General features: G+C 41.9%; 1 protein-coding gene across 1 annotated transcript in view; it reads right to left on the bottom strand.

The window, feature by feature from the left end:
• The window catches only part of lolal (longitudinals lacking protein-like), a 97,236-nt gene that overhangs the window by 13,142 nt on the left and 63,892 nt on the right, over positions 1-20,202 (bottom strand). The window lies entirely within an intron of this gene.

Here is a 20,202-nt window from a genome sequence, read left to right as displayed (position 1 = left end):
TGGCGGTGCTACGCGTGGAATTACGGCGCCTGGCGGTGCAACGTGTGGAATTACAATGCGTAGGGATTACGGCGCGTGGAATTACAACGCGTGGAATTACGGCGCCTGGCGGTGCTACGCGTGGAATTACGGCGCCTGGCGGTGCAACGTGTGGAATTACAATGCGTAGGGATTACGGCGCGTGGAATTACAACGCGTGGAATTACGGCGCCTGGCGGTGCTACGCGTGGAATTACGGCGCCTGGCGGTGCAACGTGTGGAATTACAATGCGTAGGGATTACGGCGCGTGGAATTACAACGCGTGGAATTACAGCGCGTGGCGGTGCTACGCGTGGAATTACGGCGCTTGGCGGTGCAACGTGTGGAATTACAATGCGTAGGGATTACGGCGCGTGGAATTACAACGCGTGGAATTACGGCGCCTGGCGGTGCTACGCGTGGAATTACGGCGCCTGGCAGTGCAACGTGTGGAATTACAATGCGTAGGGATTACGGCGCGTGGAATTACAACGCATGGAATTACAGCGCGTGGTGGTGATACGCGTGGAATTACGGCGCGTAGGGATTGCGACGCATGGCGGTGCTACGCGTGGAATTACAGCGCATGGAATTACGGCGCGTAGGGATTGCGGCGCGTGGATACCTAGGATAGATACCTAGATAATAGATTATCTAGATACCATAGATAGTACTCGAGTAAGGCTCGAGTACTAGTGAGAAACTGTAGGTATCTATGCGCCGTCTAGTGGCGATAAGCGTGGAAGTGAAACCACATATTCTCAAATTCCTTACCTTCAAATTTTCCAATTTCTCAAACTTCTAAATTCCATCTTTCCAACCCTAAAATTTCCAACCCTAAAAGTTCCTATTCCTATATAGTTCCTGTCCCTTCCTTACATCCCCGCGTCTAAGGGTCTGCTAGTTCTAGCAACGCGTTCGCCTGAGTCCAGTAGCAGGTCCCGAATGATTCTCCCTCTCCTTTACTTTTCCCAGCCCTTCCTCTAACCGCGAAAAATAATAAAATAAGTTATCGATTGCAAGAGTTTGAGCCGGCGAGCATTAAGAAATTCATAACGCGTGCGATGCGTAATGCACACGGTCGCGTGTGTACGGTCGACGATCGTGCGCGCGTGCGCCCACCTTCGGCACGATGTATGTTCGAGCGTGTGGCGGCATATATAAAAGAGCGTTCTAGCGTGCGACCTATATTCCACGCCTGCATTGCTATATTAGACGCGCGCGACGCATCAGGGACGCGCCTCAAAGCACACGCTTCTTCCCCTCCTCACCTGACGCCAATCAAACTCGAATTCACTGAATAATTCGATTGTGCTCTATTGTCCGCTCACCGAACTTTGTTTCCCCATCGAATGCTAACCGCATAGATTGCTTGTTTGTGGCGCCACGCACGCGATTAATGACAAGTAGATTCTCTTCGTACACCGACGTACGGATATCTGTTCGCTCGTACAGATATTCCCTATTGCAATTAGGCAAACTATTCGTTCCTTCATTTCTGTAATCATTTTTCAAGTGTTTCATTATTATATCCAAACACAGTTACTAATCAAAGTTTTCGTACAGTCGTGTGTTTTCAACAATTTTTTAGTGCATACTGATTTATATGAATAGTTGAATTCATATAAACATATGAACAGTTAAAATCATATCAACATATAAACAGTTAAAATCAGATAAAATTAACCCTTTGCAATTGAAGATAATTTGACTGTTTACAAACAGCAACTTTAAAACTTGATGAATTTTCTTGAGGTTACTATTTCTTTACTAATAATTTCCACTATTGTTTCACTATGTTTATACATCATACGTGACATGTAATAGAATCAGTTAAAAAATGCTTATTTAAAATTGTTGTATTAAATATAATGGTGACTGTGAGTCGCCTCTCAAACGCAAAGAGTGTTTCATTACTGTATGTATCTAAACATAGTTACTAATCAAAGTTTTCCTACAGTCGTGTGCTTTCAACAATTTTTTAGTGCATACTGAGTTATACGAACAGTTGAAATATAAACATATGAACAGTTAAAATCATGTCAAGATATAAACAGTTGAAATCATATCAACATATAAACAGTTGAAATCAGATAAAATTGAAGGAGTCTTGGAAATCTTTGAATACATGGCCATATATCCGGAGAGAGCTCGACTAGCGTAAAATTCATGGAGTTGACAGTCGGTTGAAAATAGAATACGACGCATATAACGATAGTATAGCGTGGGACAATACAACTTGTCAATAGAAGCCATCTGACTAAACAATGGAATTAAATTTGGAAGCTTAAGCGGTTCTATTTCGCACGTTAGACAGGTGAATTATAAAGTACAGGTAAGTTAAATAACGAGACTGAGAGAGTGAAACCGAAGATTTTGAGTCAGCGATGCGACCGTTGCGACTTTGAACAGCAGCCAGCTCTAACGATTCATCCGTCGAGAGAACGCATACACGAACCGTATGGCGTGAATATGTACGAGTTTACTCACCCACGCAGCCACGAGGAAGCGAAGAATTTATTTTTACCGCGGATCTTCCGCACCGCCGAAACGATTCGGCCGTTGAATCGATGAATCGCGGCCGCGAAACGGATCATAAAGGCGACATTCCGTAAATTATAGCTCGATGGTCCGACTAAATGGCACTAGCGTCGAGGCTCTATCGCGTACAAATACCCGAGTACGTTTACTCACGCGTTCGCGGTACAAATACAGATGATCAAACATTTATGATTGTTTCTCGCGTTCGCGACAGGCGCCACCGACCAACACACAGAAATCAAAAACAAGGGATCTTAGCGATTCCTGCGAATTCTTGATTATTTGTTGAGATGTTCCAGGAAAAGTTTCTTTCGAACGTTTCTTTTGTATCTCATAGTTATGCATTCTTTGGAATCTTGTAGAGAAGCTACATTCTTAAGGTAGATAGAGGATCCTCATGAACTATATTCCTATGTACCAGGATTATTTATGAAGTACCTTAACACTAAAACTACCAAACCAGTCAAATAACCATTTCACAAGATCCTTATTATAAATGACACAATTTGTTGAATTGATTCTTCTGATACCTGTATTGATCTTTATCAAGATAAAGAATTAGTGTGTGTACTAATTTATGTTTCGTCGTTTGATCATTTATATTTTGACTTCATTTTTCATCTCAGATTAAGTACATATACGCCGGTAGGTTTAATGTTAACCCTACATTCTTCAGGCAGATCTGAAGGATCCTCAAGGAAATATATTCCTATGAACCGGAATTATTTATGAATTACCTTAACCCTATATTCTTCAGGTAGATCCGGAGGATCCTCAAGGAACTATATTCCTATGAACCAGGATTATTTATGAATTACCTTAACCCTATATTCTTCAAAGGTAGATCCGGAGGATCTTCAAGGAACTATATTCCTATGAACCGGAATTATTTATAAAGTACCTTAACCTTACATTCTTAAACTAAATCCGAAGGATCCTCAAGGAACTATATTCCTGTGTACCAGAATTATTTATGAATTACCTTAACCCTATATTCTTCAAAGGTAGATCCGGAGGATCCTCAAGGAACTATTCCTATGAACCAAAATTATTTATGAAGTACCTTAACCTTACACCCTCAAATTCGCCTCCCTAAAAGAAATTACTCCCTGCATTAATTGCTCGCAAAATTACGGTAGGTGAAAAAGCAAGGATGAGAGATCGATGATCGATCGATCGCAGCGATTGGCAAGCAGCTTAGGCACAAACTAGAAACGGAGTACGGCGCGATATTAATAACCAGGCGAGAAAGAAACGCGACGATTCCGTTCGCCATATGGTCAACCTAAATTCTAAGAGGCCGTCGTAACTAGCATAACCGGGATAACCTACATAAGGAGAGCAGAGATACCAGAGTTCGCGGGACTGGAGCGAGATCTCGGCGAAGCAGAGAACGGACGAACGAATCCGCACAGCGGCGACTACTGTAACACATGTACGGCGAACGTTCAGAATTCCTTCCACGTTCTTCGGCCGGGGCAACGCGAATAAAAAAACAAAAGTGAATGAAACGTCCGGCATAACGATGCTTGAGATCCCTTTACAAGCGCGCTGTGTGCGCTCGCTTATTCGAACGTCCATCAAAACGTATCTACATACTGATGCTATCGGAAACAGTGTGCACGCTCGACTCTTTCTAATTGCACTTTCAACGGGGCTAACATTGTACAGAGAAAATACAAAATTGTCGAATTGTCGGATTGAAGGAGAGAATTATAGTCGAGGAAAGAATTGCAGTTTTATTGTGTCTGACTACCTTTGACCGCTTCCACTGTGGCGGGTCTATATCTTTCATGTTAGGTACCTATTCTTTGTTCTGCTTATGTTCAGGTACGAATTCCCACATTTAAAGGTTCGACAGAACTTGACACTTGATCTTCCTGGATAATAGACCCTAATATGAATAAACCATAGATTTGATGAACCACGCGTTGCACCGCCACGCACCGTAATCCCTACGCGCCGTAATTTCACGCGTGGAATTGCCACGCGCCGTAATTCCACGCGTGGTATCGCCACGCGCCGTAATTTCACGCGTGGTATCGCCACGCGCTGTAATTCCATGCGTTGCACCGCCACGCGCCGTAATCGCTACGCGCCGTAATTCCACGCGTGGAATTGCCACGCGCCGTAATTCCACGCGTGGTATCGCCACGCGCTGTAATTCCATGCGTTGCACCGCCACGCGCCGTAATCGCTACGCGCCGTAATCGCTACGCGCCGTAATTCCACGCGTGGAATCGCCACGCGCCGTAATTCCACGCGTGGTATCGCCACACGCTGTAATCGCTACGCGCCGTAATCGCCACGCGCCGTAATCGCTACGCGCCGTAATTTCACGCGTGGAATCGCCACACGCCGTAATACCACGCGTGGTATCGCCACGCGCCGTAATTCCACGCGTGGTATCGCCACGCGCCGTAATTCCACGCGTAGCATTGCTACGCGCCGTAATTCCACGCGAGGTATCGCCACGCGCTGTAATTCCACGCGTGGAATCGCCACGCGCTGTAATTCCACGCGTGGAATCGCCACGCGCCGTAATTCCACGCGTAGCACCGCCACGCGCCGTAATTCCACGCGCTGTAATTCCACGCGTAGCACCGCCACGCGCCGCAATCCCTACGCGCCGTAATTCCATGCGCTGTAATTCCACGCGTAGCACCGCCATGCGCCGCAATTCCTACGCGCCGTAATTCCACGCGTAGCACCGCCACGCGCTGTAATTCTATGCGTTGCACCGCCATGCGCCGTAATTCCACGCGTTGTAATTCCACGCGTTGCACCTCCACGCGCCGTAATCCCTACGCGTTGTAATTCCACACGTTGCACCGTCAGGCGCCGTAATTCCACGCGTTGTACCGCCATGCGCCGTAGTTGCTACGCGCCGTAATTCCATGCGCTGTAAGTCCACGCCCTGTAATTTCTCGCGTTGCACCGCCACGCGTCATAATTCCATGTGGAGAAATTATATCGACATGAAAATTTGCAACCTGTCCTAAACTATCGACATCTCATGTGAACACCGTCCCGATTTCTAGTATTTCAATATAGCATCAAATGCAGATGTTACAGTCCATAAAAAAGGTAAGAAACCGAAAGGCTGTAGGTACAGTCGTTGTCCTCCGCAATGGACTGCGGTCGACACTTCTCCCATTAAATCACAAATGAATGACATTAGCGGTGCTATAATATCGTACCGCTATTACCGTGACGGGTATTACGTGTCACGAGGCGCGCTCGTTCCCTCTCGTCTCGTTTATTCTCTTCTCTTTCTCGCTTACGGTCCTTCTGTTACGTCCTCTCGTTCTAGTAACTCTCTCTTTCCATCTCCCTCCGCCAGTCTCTGGAAACACTCTTACCGTTGCACGCAAGGAATCAGGTCACTGCGCTGCAAGAAAGCAAAAGCAGCGCCGGTACGAGCCGCGGATTAGTATTATCGAATATATATACCTATATCCTCCGGAAAAGGACGATGACTAAGGCGTCGTTTCGACAGAACTTTCGCGTACACGTACGAGCGAGCATTGCCACGGTAACCGACCGCGGCATATGTTTCGCGAAAATCATTTTCTTTGTTTGCTTCTCTTCCTGGATAGCCTTTTTGTACTTGGAAACCGTTCGAGAACGTTTCGTACATAAATCAGGTATCGAGCTTCTGGTGTTGATCACTTCTGGTGCTAATTCCTCAGAAACTATCAACCCTTAGCAAACAATATCCTGTCTTGTACAGCAAGGTTTGCGTTCTAAAACTAATTTTCGAGGTACACATAAAAATTAACTCCTTGCACTTGAAGGTAATTTGACTGTTTGCAAACGGCAACTTTAAAATTTAGTTACATGAATTTTCTTGAGGTTATTATTTCTTTACTAATAATTTTTACTATTGTTTCACTATGTTTATACATCATACGTGACATGTAATGGAATCGATTAAAAAATGATTATTTAAAATTATTGTATTAAATATAATGGTGACTGTGAGTCGCCTCTCAAGCGCAAATAGTGTTTCATTACTGTATGTATCTAAACATAGTTACTAATCAAAGTTTTCCTACAGTCGTGTGCTTTGAACAATTTTTTAGTGCATACTGAGTTATATGAACAGTTGAATTCATATAAACATATGAACAGTTACAATCATATCAACATATAAACAGTTGAAATCAGATAAAATTAACCCTTTGCAATTGAAGATAATTTGACTGTTTACAAACAGCAACTTTAAAACTTGATGAATTTTCTTGAGGCTACTGTTTCTTTACTAATAATTTCCACTACTGTTTCACTATGTTTATACATCATAAGTGACATGTAATAAAATCAGTTAAAAAATGCTTATTGTATTAAGCAAAATGGTGACACCTCTCGAGCGCAAAGAGTTAATAGACATTAAAAATACATTATTGAAAGAAGAAACTGTAAGTGGCTTGGCAACAACTATTATTTCGGATGGAAACTTTGGCGCGCGACTTCCGAATCAGAAGGCCATAGACATCCATCATAGAAAAAGCGTCGTGTGTCAGAAAAAATATCTCCGGAAAGAAACTAGTTGAAAGTAGGGTCATCTAGCCAGGTCACAGTTCAATGTCGCCTGTGTCGTAAACGCGTAATCTGCAGTGATCTGACCGCGCATAATATGGTTCAATGGAGAAATCTAACCGTCGGTCGAGCATGTACTACGAGATTCTAAACATTTCGATTGATCGTACAGCTTAATTGATTGTACGATATCGAGCGATTGTCTCGCTCAAGATAATCTATAAATAAATTCATATGTGCGCTCGAAAAATTTCGTAGATCTTACACGAAATCTATTACCGGTGTATTCTTACGGGTGCTTGGTGTTATGAATGTATTCTATTTTATAATCGAGACAAATTCGAGGTGAAAGCTAATTTTATATGCTGCGGAGTTTGCCGATAGTTGGTCAAATGCATAGTCGACGTAAAGCGTTAATTAATTAGAGTAAATAATTACGTCCCTCCATTATCAACTTTCGTAGTTTTACGCGTCTCCGTAATCGACCCTCTCTTTTAATTAGACGCTCGGACGAGCATTTGTGAATTTTTCTGCGTTGCAACATTAGCTTCCAATAATTTGTATCGTCCTCCGAAGTTATACTCTGAGCATAAGCAATTAAAAATCGCTTTCTTCTTATTTGCGGTTTTAACCAGTGAGTCTATCCGTGGATATAACGCGTCACGACGAATAGAGATACAACACAGAATCGTGAAAATAGCAAGATTACTATACGACTCGAATTTCGATCGAGTGATTAATCGTGCAGTTCTTCTTTTGCAAGCCAGCAATTTCGCGAGGAACAAAAGTATTACCGAGTCGACAAATATTCAATGGAAATTCCGCGTTCGTAGTTCATCGAACTGTCGAATCGCAGAAGCTTGATTGCGCGATAACCGATTTGTATGACCTCGTTTTTTCGAATAAAAGAACGACTAAAGAGGATTAGGCGTGAGAAGATGCAAAACGTGTCTAATTTTCCGCGAGAAACGATCAGCCTCGAATGTGCTTCCTGGATTCCACGAGCAAGGACGAACGAATCGCATCCTTCGAGGTTTTTAGATCTTCCTCTTACGACTTGTTGCTCGTGTCACGCCGCTGGCATGAGATTCTTTGTTCCTGAAGCGACTGCATTTTTCTTTTTATTCGATCTTCAAGGAACTTCTTCTTCGCCGAACAGCTTTCCATTTCTTCCGAGCAACATGATTTTTTGCTACGAGGAAAATTGATCTAAAACGCTGTTGAAGGTCTACTTTGGATTTTGACAGAGACTTCATGGTGTTCAAGTATCAAACATTATGCAAAATGTCGTCTTACAATAAAATTTCAACTTTCTCTATGGTTTATCAGGTACGTCACCAATTATAGCTACAATATTAAAGCAGATAAAGAAAGTTGAAATGTTATGTAGTTTGGTATCAGACTATGCAAATGATTAGACTTGAACTCCAAATTAAAACGTATTAATTCGAGTGAACTTAATAAGAGCTGTAAGTGTAAGTGACGCAAGGAGTGCGTCACGAGTCAAAGTAGTGTAAAGAGATAATAATAGTAGATCATTTTTTATGCAACTGATGGTAGAGAGAATGTATCAAAGGTTCGAATACAGCAAAAATTAAAAATTCGAAGAAAATTGTTCAGAAGTGTACATGACGCAAAGAGTGCGTCACGAGTCAAACTACTACAAGGAGTTAATAGTAGAAAATTTTGTAAGCAGCTGAAGGTAGAAACAATATATCAAAGGTTCGAATGCAAGAAATATTAAAAATTCGAAGAAAATTGTTCAGAAGTGTACGTGACGCAAAGAGTGCGTCACGAGTCAAACTACTACGAGTTAATAGTAGAAAATTTTTTAAGCAGCTGAAGGTAGAAAGAATGTATCAAAGGTTCGAATATAACAAAAATTAAAAATTCGAAGAAAATTGTTCAGAGGTGTACGCGACGCAAAGAGTGCGTCACGAGTCAAACTACTACAAGTTAATAGTAGAAAATGTTTTAAGCAGCTGAAGGTAGAAAGAATATATCAAAGGTTCGAATGCAACAAATATTAAAAATTCGAAGAAAATTGTTCAGAGGTGTACATGACGCAAAGAGTGCGTCACGAGACAAAGTACTACAAAGAGTTAATAGTAGAAAATTTTTTAAGCAGCTGAAGGTAGAAACAATATATCAAAGGTTCGAATGCAAGAAATTTTAAAAATTCGAAGAAAATTGTTCACAGCTGTACGTGACGCAAAGAGTGCGTCACGAGTCAAACTACTACGAGTTAATAGTAGAAAATTTTTTAAGCAGCTGAAGGTAGAAACAATATATCAAAGGTTCGAATATAGTAAATCGAAACATTGATCACCGATGATTTTCTACGGCCATCAAGAACTCGAATCGATCGTTCGAAGTCGATGCGAGGGAAACGATAGCGATCGCTTCGAGAGGAAGATAGGATGATCCAGGCCACTGAAAAAGGAAAGTGACTGTGCTACCTCGTTCGGCCGGTAGGCAGGCAAAGCGTCATTATGCAATAATTATTATGATCGCGTTGTCGCCGCAGCCATCGTCGTGGTGCCTCTCTGGATACCTATCGTCGCAACTACGCGTGCAATTTGCTCGCGAGCAATGTTCCGAGAACGATTAAAATAAAAGCAGAAATTCCTGGATAAAGAAAGTACGCCGGACGTGGTCTTCCAAAATAAATACCTCCGATCTGTTCGTAATCGGTTCAGCAATTTACTGTACCTTCGCAATTTTGTAGATCTTCGTGAATTATGTGTAGACTTTTTTCTGGATTGTTTCTGAAAGAGCTTTTGGAAAGATCTAGGTGGTTGACACGTAGAGGCAAGGGTCAGAGATCACGGTGCATCTAAGCCACGTGTCTAGAGAAGTACCGTAGCTGTATGCAGGCACACACGCACAACACGCGTGTACCTTTTATACCGACCGCGTGTCTCTGAGAGAATACTAATGCACTCGTAGCGGCTTTGAGGCACTTCCGGTCACGTCGGCTTGAAAACCATCTAGAAGGAAGGAAAGGGTTTGCTTTCGAAAGTGGGTCTCGAAATTTCACGCTACTTTTTCGGATTTTAGTGCATCTTTTTGATTCCTTATGATTTATACATATAGTTACATATGCATATGTAGAATAATATTTAATAATTAGAAAGATTAATGAAATTTATTAACAAAGTATGACTGGTTATAATTAATTAAATGCAACACAAATGGAACTTCAGGAATTAACAAATTTTTCACGTCTCTATCTCACAATCTCTCACGAAGCAATACCCCCTTTGCTTTTTTCCGAAAATATTCGATCACACCAAAAAGACAGTCTTCTAGCAATCTTCATTACATGCAAACTTCAATCATACCATACGCAAGCTTCGTTCATATTATGCACCCATGTCGATCATACAGTTACATAGTACATACACACACACATACCATACAATTACATAGTACATACACACACACATACCACACATATATTATACATATTGCTTATACACATAAACTTACATAGGTATGTATGTGACTGGTCGGAATTTTTATTAAACGAACAGTGTGAAGATTATGAAGAAGAAACAAAGTTGATTCTTTTTTAAATTTTAGGTAATGTAACACAATAATCTTTGAAGCTTGATTTAGCTCTATATAAAACCAGTTAGATTTGCTGTTGTGGCTGAAAGCAGACATATGAACAAAGGGTTAACTCTTGAACTTCTTTCTTCTCAACCCAATCGTTTTTTATTAAACGAACAGTGTGAAGATTATGAAGGGGAAACAAAGTTGATTCTTTTTTAAATTTTAGGTAATGTAACACAATAATCTTTGAAGCTTGATTTAGCTCAATATAAAACCAGTTAGATTTGCTGTTGTGGCTGAAAGCAGATATATGACCACAAAGGGTTGACTCTTCAACTTCTTTCTTCTTAACCCAATCGTTTTTTATTAAACGAACAGTGTGAAGATTATGAAGGAGAAACAAAGTTGATTCTTTTTTAAATTTTAGGTAATGTAACACAATAGTTTTTGAAGCTTGATTTAGCTCAATATAAAACCAATTAGATTTGTTGTTGTGGCTGAAAGCAGATATATGAACAAAGGGTTGACTCTTCAACTTCTTTCTTCTCAACCCAATCGTTTTTTATTAAACGAACAGTGTGAAGATTATGAAGAAGAAACAAAGTTGATTCTTTTTTAAATTTTAGGTAATGTAACACAATAATTTTTGAAGCTTGATTTAGCTCAATATAAAACCAGTTAGATTTGCTGTTGTGGCTGAAAGCAGACATATGAACAAAGGGTTAACTCTTGAACTTCTTTCTTCTCAACCCAATCGTTTTTTATTAAACGAACAGTGTGAAGATTATGAAGGGGAAACAAAGTTGATTCTTTTTTAAATTTTAGGTAATGTAACACAATAATCTTTGAAGCTTGATTTAGCTCAATATAAAACCAGTTAGATTTGCTGTTGTGGCTGAAAGCAGATATATGACCACAAAGGGTTGACTCTTCAACTTCTTTCTTCTTAACCCAATCGTTTTTTATTAAACGAACAGTGTGAAGATTATGAAGGAGAAACAAAGTTGATTCTTTTTTAAATTTTAGGTAATGTAACACAATAGTTTTTGAAGCTTGATTTAGCTCAATATAAAACCAATTAGATTTGTTGTTGTGGCTGAAAGCAGATATATGAACAAAGGGTTGACTCTTCAACTTCTTTCTTCTCAACCCAATCGTTTTTTATTAAACGAACAGTGTGAAGATTATGAAGAAGAAACAAAGTTGATTCTTTTTTAAATTTTAGGTAATGTAACACAATAATCTTTGAAGCTTGATTTAGCTCAATATAAAACCAGTTTGATCCTTTGCTGTTGTGGTTGAAAGCAGATATATGACCACAAAGGGTTGACTCTTCAACTTCTTTCTTCTCAACCCAATCGTTTTTTATTAAACGAACAATGTGAAGATTATGAAGGAGAAACAAAGTTGATTCTTTTTTAAATTTTAGGTAATGTAACACAATAATCTTTGAAGCTTGATTTAGCTCTATATAAAACCAGTTAGATTTGCTGTTGTGGCTGAAAGCAGATATATGACCACAAAGGGTTGACTCTTCAACTTCTTTCTTCTTAACCCAATCGTTTTTTATTAAACGAACAATGTGAAGATTATGAAGGAGAAACAAAGTTGATTCTTTTTTAAATTTTAGGTAATGTAACACAATAATCTTTGAAGCTTGATTTAGCTCTATATAAAATCAGTTTGATTCTTTGCTGTTGTGGCTGAGAGACATATGACCACAAAGGGTTAACTCTTTAACTTCTTTCTTTTCAACTATACAATTATTTTGCTCCGCTACTATGTTCGTATCGTTTCAAACAATAAAATTTAGTCTGATTAGAAAATATAAAAGAACCATTTCTGCAAATAATCGACAACCATGATACTTCCAGGGGTAAGCGAAATGTAACCCAATTAAATCGTAAAACAACCGCGAATATTTTGATTATCGACGCAAGGCTGATTCCTCCGTTTATAAACAATCGCATCGCGAAATCGAGGTAAAAGCAGCAAGTCGAATCGGCGTAACTGCAATTCATAATCGATCCGTCGTGAGCTCAGAAACCGTAGAGCCAAAACGTGGGACGGGTAAATCGAGTCCAGATCAGCAGAATCCGCGGGCTATTGCATTAAAGAATGCGATTTAAAAACAAGAAAAAAACAACAGCACGCGTACGCTCCGCGGCCTTGGATAACCGCATCGCGTTATTTAGGTTATTCTTGTTTGATCGGCAAACAATTTCGGCTGCGAAAATGTGCGACCCTGTTTCGTCGAGCGGAAAGATTCGTGCGAATCGACAGAATTTATGGGGTTCGTGGTCCAACTAGGAAACGAACGATTTCGAGTCGATCCTTTCCCTAGCTCTCCTCGTGCTTCTCGAGGCCCGGAAAGTGGGTCAGCCAGATACGAAGAAGCGTAGGAGAGGAACATGGCAGGCGGCTTCGTGAACACGAGGATAGGGCGAACGGGAAACTTTCGATTACCGTTCCTCAAAGTTCCTGTTCGACGCTCAGACATTAACACGGTTTACCAGTTTATTATACGGTTTATATTATAATCGTAGACAATTACGATTGACCACAAGTTGTTAATTTTGGTTGATAATTTGTTGATAACACAGTGTATACAATTGTGTATAATTATGCGCACTGTAATTCCACGCATGGTAATTCCACGCGATAGTAATTCCACGCGTTGTAATTCCATGCATGGTAATTCCACGCGCTAGTAACTCCACGTGTAGTAATTCCATGCACTAGTAATTCCACGCGTGGTAATTCCATGCACTAGTAATTCCACGCATTACTAATTCCACGCGCCGTAATTCCTCGCGTGGTAATTCCACGCGTGTTAATTCCATACGCTAGTAATTTCACGCGCCGTATTTCCACGCGCTAATAATTCCATGCGCGGTAATTCCATGCGCTAGTAATTCCACGCGTTGTAATTCCATGCATGGTAATTCCACGCGCTAGTAACTCCACGCGCCGTAATTCCTCGCGCCGTAATTCCACGCGCTAGTAACTCCACGCGCCGTAATTCCACGCGTGGTAATTCCTCGCGCCGTAATTCCACGCGTGGTAATTCCACGCGCTAGTAATTCCACGCGTGGTAATTCCATGCACTAGTAATTCCACGCATTACTAATTCCACGCGCTGAACTTCCTCGCGTGGTAATTCCACGCGTGGTAATTTCATACGCTAGTAATTTCACGCGCCGTAATTCCACGCGCTAGTAATTCCACGCGCGGTAATTCCATACGCTAGTAATTCCACGCGTGGTAATTCCACGCGTCACATTACCACGCGCCGTAATTCCACGCACTAGTAATTCCACGCGCGGTAATTCCATGCGCTAGTAATTCCATGCGTGGTAATTCCATGCGTCAGATTACCACGCGCCATAATTGCAACGCGCTGTAATTCCACGCGTTACATCGCCACGCGTCATAATTCCACGCGCGGTAATTCCATGCGCCGTAACTCCACGCGTCGCATCACCGCCATAGTAACACAATTATATAACAAGTTATGTCGAATGTCCATCACTAGATCTTGTAAATAATTCAGGTGGATAGATTGAATATATACACTGAATAGTTTCATTTATTACTAAAATGAAAATGAAAAATTATTCACCATACAACGTACTGTTGTATTTGATTGAGAACCTCTATCTTGATCTATTTTGTAGAATAAGTAGGTAAAAGAAATTGAGAGCAAGGGATTAAGGATGAAGAAAGAAAAGACTTACCTTTTAGGTACACTTGTATTTGACTCGTTTTTAAGTCTGCATCAATTGTATAAATAAATTGTGAGAGAATTTATAATGTTCAATGATAATATCCACAGGTGTAACCTCTGATTAATGAATTTGGAAACAAGCTGTGCATCGAAGATCTTTAGAGTTCTGTTGTTTCATTGCAGTCTGGTCATTTTTCAAATTTTCCACAAAGGTGTTATCAAAAAGATAACTGTATAGAAACTTCACCAGTTTCAATTACTACCTGCAGTTGAAAAATGAATGTCTGATGAAGACTATCTTCAGACACCTTATGACATTTCAATCAAGGTGTAAGTTTAATCAAAGTGGTTTATGAATGTCTCTAAAAATAAGGTCAGACACATAGATATAGGTATAAAAATGTACATACATAAAAATGATTCACAATCAGAATGTAGCTGTTGGCAACATGTTCCAAGGTCGTTTATGCCCTAAGTTATCAAAAGTAATAACACGGATTTCCATCGACTCAAGATCGATTCCTGAAACTGCTGATACAGAGAAAAAGTGATTCCGAAGGAACAGTGTTTATGACATGTCGTTGAAATATCTTGATGACGCGTGCAATTTGCTTTCTTCCGGTCAACAGAACCGATACGAACATGAAAAGAGCGCGATGAGATCACGACGATAATATGCGATATCATTTATTCACCCGCACCTTGTCATTTTGTTTCGGAACAAAAATTTTCTCGCATCGTTTTCCATCACGAAGTGGTAGCATGACTCGAAATCCAATGAGCGGACTGAGAACCGCTAAAAAATGTATCGTAAAAAAATCGTGGCACGATTAAACGAAGGAGGAAAGTAAAAAAGACGCAGATAGGTGTGGAGAAGAAATGAGGAGAAAAAAGGGGAACAGATAAAGAGTTAAGCGGGAGAAATAAAAAATGATAAGAACTCGCGTGCTCCTGTTTATCGCGACAGCGGCGACGATGGTGACCCCAACTATTTCTGTTATATCCCGTGTCGCAGACCGAGACAGACAAATTATTCCGTTATTACTCGTCGGCTGACTTCTAGAAATTTTGCAACCTCTCTACGAATGCACGTGCTTGGTTAAAAAACTGGCAGCATGCTAATAACATATACATGCTTTATCAATGGTGCTGGTGATCTTTCTCTGAGTCGTGCAAAAACTTCACGTGCTGTTTCTACAAGCTGTGATTACACGGGTTGCACTGCCACGCGATGTAATTCCACGCGCGGTAATTCCATGCGGTGCAACGCTACGCGCCGTAATTCCACGCATTGTATCGCCACGCGCCGTAATTCCACGCATTAGATCGCCACGCGCTGTAATTCCATGCGTTGCACCGCCACGCGTCGTAATTCCACGCGTGGTATTGCCACGCGCCGTAATTCCACGCGTTGTAATTCCACGCATTGCATCGCCACGCGCCGTAATTCCACGCGTGGAGTCACCACGCGCCGTAATTCCACGCATTGCATCGCCACGCGCCGTAATTCCACGCGTGGAGTCACCACGCGCCGTAATTCCACGCATTGCATCGCCACGCACCGTAATTCCACGCGTGGAGTCACCACGCGTCGTAATTCCACGCGTGGAGTCACCACGCGCCGTAATTCCACGCGTGGAGTCACCACGCGCCGTAATTCCACGCATTGCATCGCCACGCGCCGTAATTCCACGCGTGGAGTCACCACGCGCCGTAATTCCACGCGTGGAGTCACCACGCGCCGTAATTTCACGCATTGCATCGCCACGCACCGTAATTCCACGCGTGGAGTCACCACGCGCCGTAATTCCACGCGTGGAATCACCACGCGCCATAATTCCACGCGTAGTACCGTCACGCGCCATTATTCCACGCGTTGTAATTCCACGCGTTGCGCCGCTACGCGTCGTAATTCCTACGCGTCGTAATTCCATGCGTTATAATTCCACATGTTGCACCGCCGCGCACCGTAATTCCACGCGTTGCACCGCCATGCGCCGTACTTGCTACGCGCCGTAATTCCACGCGCCGTAAATCCACGCCCTGTAATTTCTCGCGTTGCACCGCCACGTGTCATAATTCCATGTGGAGAAATTCTATTCGATCCTTTGCAGGTTGAACAGTGATCATATGTACCCAATATGTTTCCCATAAAATTGAATTGAAATCCCTAAATTTTTGAATTAGTAAAGTTTGCAAGTTTGAAAATATCCAGAGTTGAGAAAGTGTTGGTGAGACACAGACATTCGGAAACGAACATCAAAGTGCTTTGACAAATCGATAATTCCAAGTGATTTAACAGAGATAGCGCGGATCGAGCGTACAGTCTGCCTCGACATGCGGTATTTACACTGTAAGTATGTTTTTGCTGGCAATAAAAACGTATTTGCCGAGTGTGCATGTGCTTTTCTCGGTTTGAGGATTAACAACGCGACGAGCTGTTAATGTGGCAGTGTATATTTAAATGAACCGATTCGCTTTGAGTTAACAACTTTTGTTAATGTTGCTAATTAATATAGGTATTGATGTTGTATTTACTTTGTTACGACTATGTAATGTAATATAGAATACTTGAATTTTTTATGGTAGAAGTTTGATGTACAGCAGAGTGTTTTACAGATTAAATTAAAATCCATAACAACTGGATCAAAACATTCCGCGATTATGAGGTACATTTATCATCGTGATTGATCGATTTTGGAGCAGCAACATAACCGGAGCCACTAATGATAGTTAAAGATACGTGGATACCCTCGAAACGATAAACACCGATAACAATCGATAAACCGAACGGTAAGAATCTTCTTTTATAACGTCGTTCTATCATTTTTGTGACCTTATCGAGCGCGTGCAGCTATAACCTTCGATTTATTAGGTCTATCGGTAAATCGCGATAATTTTCGTACAATCTTGATGATTCACGCGGATACAATTCTCAAACGATCAAGTAATAAGACGATTTTCGTTATATTACGATTCGTAATATAACAGCTTGGAGATACACGGAAATCCCCAATGTCAAATATCGATGACGTTTCTTTAATCGACCAAGGCGGTCGATAATCCTCTGTTGAAAGCTCAGCATTAAATTATCACGCGTCATATCGAGCATTGTACGGTGTACGGTGACATGTTTCGCGTCACGAATTTCGGTACGTTGCAGTCACTGCACTGCATTTTATGACACGTAGGAAATGTGTGTTGTATTGCCATGCTGTGATTTACAGCGCTTCGAGGGCGAATTACGACGCGTATGAGTACTACGCTACGAATTACAACGCGTCATCTTGCCACGTATCGTATTTCTACACGTTGTGATTTCACGCGTGGTAATTCTACACGCTAGTAATTCCACGCTTGGTAATATCACGCGCTAGTAATTTCACGCATGGTAATTCCACGCGACAGTAATTCCACGCGATAGTAATTCCACGCGTGGTAATTCTACGCGCTGGTAATTCCACGCACTAATAATTCCACGCGCTAATAACTCCACGCGCTAATAATTCCACGCGCTAGTAATTCCACTCTTGGTAATTCCATGCGATAGTAATTCCACGCGATAGTAATTCCATGCGTGGTAATTCCACGCGCTAATAATTCCACGCGTGATAATTCTACGCGCTAGTAATTCCACGCGTGGTAATTCTACGCCCTAGTAATTCCATGCGTGGTAGTTCCACGCGTCGTAATTCTACGCGCTAGTAATTCCACGCACCGTAATTTCATGCGCGGAATTAATAGCGCGTGGAATTACTAGCGCGTGGAATTACCATGCGTGGAATTATCACGCGTCAAATTACCAGCGCGTGGAATCACCACGCGTGGAATTACTAGCGCGTGGAATTACCACGCGTGAAATTACTATCGCGTGGAATCACCATGCGTGGAATTACTATTGCGTGGAATCACCATGCGTGGAATTACCATGCGTGGAATTACTATCGCGTGGAATCACCATGCGTGGAATTACTATCGCGTGGAATCACCATGCGTGGAATTATTAGCATGTGGAATTACCACGCGTGAAATTACTATCGCGTGGAATTGCCATGCGTGGAATAGCCATGCGTGGAATTACTATCGCATGGAATTACTATCGCATGGAATTACTATCGCGTGGAATTACCATGCGTGAAATTACCATCGCATGAAATTACCAAGCGTGGAATTACTAGTGCGTGGAATCACCACGCGCTGTAATTTCACGCGTCGTACCGCCACGCGCCATAATTCCCCACGTTGCACCGCCACGCGCCATACTTCCACGCCTTCTATCTCCCCACAGCATAGATCTCAACAACACAAACCCAGCTAAATTTTTTCCCAAGCTCCTGAAAAACCACACAATTACCATTCCACGATCACATCTTGACTCATAGGTTCTTTAAATAAAAATTGCCAATGGAATGTCAACTGCGCGAATATGAGTCAGTGACTCGCCTTCATGATCCGGTCGTGAAACAAGGAATTCTCGGTACTCGAACCGCAAGAAGGCCTATAGTAGAATCAGGTGTACTATCAGCGATTCAGTAGGTCCAAGTTTATCCATTCTCGTAACGAGCACGGTCGTCGTGTGTCCGTTTCAATGGGACGCTCGTGTTTCGTTCGGAACGATGACGTTCGCACCGCTCCTTCGACGCTAGTAAACCAACTATAAATACGACGACGCATCGTAACACGGCGAGGGTCGCGTTGCGTCATCTTTGCTCTCTTCTCGTTCATGATTCTCGGTCGACGCGTATCGCGAAACACCCGGAAATATCGGGGAATCGGTAGTAAAGCGAGAAACGAGAGCAACAAGGTCCGAGAGGAACGAAGGAAGAAAAAACGAGAGCTACGGTTACTGCCATTCATAACTCCCGAGATACCTCGCTATTTTAGAAGCTACTCAGAGTTAGGACCACTAAGCACTTCCAACACTTTTCATTTCTTATACTTTGTTTACAAAATTTTTAATTGCGAAAAGAAGAGGAAGAATGCCCTATTATAAATTTTATGATAGAAGTAAAGCAAAATGAGGAAGAACTTTCAAAATTCATTACCCTGTATTAACACGTGAACTTAATTAGTTGGTCACATCAATATAGAAGTAGCAAACTTTTGAACAATTTATTTACACTGTTCAAGCCTCAACACCTGTGGAATGTCAAAAAAAAGCTGTCCGAATGAATCACTGAAAATAACTGCTCGTATAAACTACAAAAACCGCGGATTAACTTCTCCCTCGTTGAATATTCAACGGAAAATAAGAACCTCGAAGAGATCACAATGTTGCACGGTAACGGGGTCGTTTACCTTAATGCTCTGTTACGATGCACGTTGCACGACCTTGCGAGCAACGCGCGAATAACGGCCTCAGCGGGTGCGTCCACACGCGTGCACTCTATGCGCCTCGTGTTCCTTCCTCTCTCGGGGAATCCGGCAAGAATTACTCCCGCCGGCATAATTAGATCTCGTGTAACGGTGGCCCTGGCCGTTCGTTTAATTTATTCGTAACCGCTCGATCGACCGCGTTGTTGCCTTCGCCATCCTTTTGCATCGGTGAAAGGTCTTTGATGGACGCTTTGTACGTAATCTTTATCAATTTAATACTGGTCACACAGTGGTCAACACTGGATTTTATTAATTAGGTTTGGGATCTTTAGGGTGATGTGGAACTGTAGGAAGAAATTATTAGGTTTCGATATTGGGTTTGGATATTGGGCTTTGATATTGGCTTTTGATGTTGTAGTCTGTCTGGGGCTTTTGTTGGTTTAATATGTGGATGTATGGGTCGTTGGTATTGTAACATGAGGTAATGCGAGGAAGGATA

Source organism: Megachile rotundata, chromosome 7 (genome assembly GCF_050947335.1).
Source record: "Megachile rotundata isolate GNS110a chromosome 7, iyMegRotu1, whole genome shotgun sequence".
In the NCBI taxonomy this organism is placed as follows: domain Eukaryota; kingdom Metazoa; phylum Arthropoda; class Insecta; order Hymenoptera; family Megachilidae; genus Megachile; species Megachile rotundata.
The sequence above is the reverse complement of the archived record's forward strand: the minus strand, read 5'-3'. Positions and strand labels throughout refer to the sequence as shown.